Source organism: Myotis brandtii, unplaced genomic scaffold, assembly GCF_000412655.1.
Source record: "Myotis brandtii unplaced genomic scaffold, ASM41265v1 scaffold46, whole genome shotgun sequence".
Taxonomy (NCBI): Eukaryota; Metazoa; Chordata; class Mammalia; order Chiroptera; family Vespertilionidae; genus Myotis; species Myotis brandtii.
In genome coordinates this window covers 4971065-4972510 of record NW_005367587.1, presented here as the reverse complement: position 1 = coordinate 4972510, position 1446 = coordinate 4971065, and positions in this window count along the sequence as shown.

The following is a 1446-nucleotide window of genomic DNA, read 5'->3' as shown; positions in this document are numbered from 1 at the left end:
TCTCTCTCTCTCTCTCTCTCTTTCTCTCTCTCTCTCTCTCTCTCTTTCTCTCTCTCTTTCCCCTCTCTCCCTCCCTTCCACTCTCTCTAAAAATCAATGAAAAAAAATCATTGGGTGAGAATTAATAAAACAACAAATGTTCCCCAATCCTCTTTGTTATTCCTCCCTCCTGTATTGCCTAGGCCTCAAACCCCAGGCAAACATTATGTTTTCTATTTGATCTGTTTTCTCTCACTATAGATTAGTTTGCATTTTCTAGAGCTTTATGTAAGTGGAATCATACAGTATTTTCTTTTTTTTCACAGCATAATTTTGAGATTCATCCATGTATATTTGATCTGTTTTCTCTCACTATAGATTAGTTTGCACTTTCTAGAGCTTTATGTAAGTGGAATCATACAGTATGTTCTTTTTTTTCACTCAGCATAATTTTGAGATTCATCCATGTGGTTGCAATAATCAATAGTTCATTTCTTTTTATTGCTAATTAGTATTCCATAATATCGCTATACCACAATTTGTTTATCAATTAACCTGGTGATGGTTATTTGGGCTGTTTCCAGTTTTTGGTAATTACAAATAAAGGTATTAAAAACATTCATGTACAAGTCTTTTCTCTTGGGTGAATATCAAGGAGTAAAATGGCTTGATCATATGGTAGGTGTATGTTTAACTTTTTAAGAATTTGTCAAAATACGTAGATCCAGAGACTTGGAGGCATGGCTGAATCTCAGAGGGAAGAGGGGTAGGGTTGGGGTGGGAAGAGATGAGCCAAAGAACTTATATGCATCTATGCATAACCCATGGACACAGACAATAGTGTGGTGAAGGCCTAGAGTGGGGGGTGGGTTTGGGATGGAGGGGATCAATGGGGGAAAAAGGGAACATCTGTCATACTTTCAACAATAAAGAGAAATTTAAAGAAGAAGAAAAAAGAAATTGCCAGACTTTCCAAAAGTGTTGTACCATTTTACATTCCCACAGAAGTGTATGAGAGTTCCATTTACTCCATATCCTTGCCAATACTTGGTATGGTCAGCCTTTTTAATTTTGTATGTTTATCTCCCTGTGGCTTTAAAAAAATATTTTTATTGATTTCAGAGATGAAGGGAGTGGGAGAGAGAGATAGAAACAGCAATGATGAGAGACAATCATTGATCTGCTGCCTCCTGCACGCCCCACACTGGGGATCCACAAACCGGGGATTGAGGCCAAAATCATGCCCACTCGCACCCGCTGCTGGCACTGGCCCCAATCACTCCAAGCTGTCAGTGGGTGAGAGTGGTGGGGACGGGAGTGGGGCTGCCGACAGGGGACCAGGGGCCATGGCGGGAGGGGCCAGGCAGGGGCACAGAGATGGTCATGGCCCACAGTTCCTTTCAAGGTGCACGAATTCATGCACTGGGCCCATAGTCTCTCTCTCTCTCTCTCTCTTTCTCTCTCTCT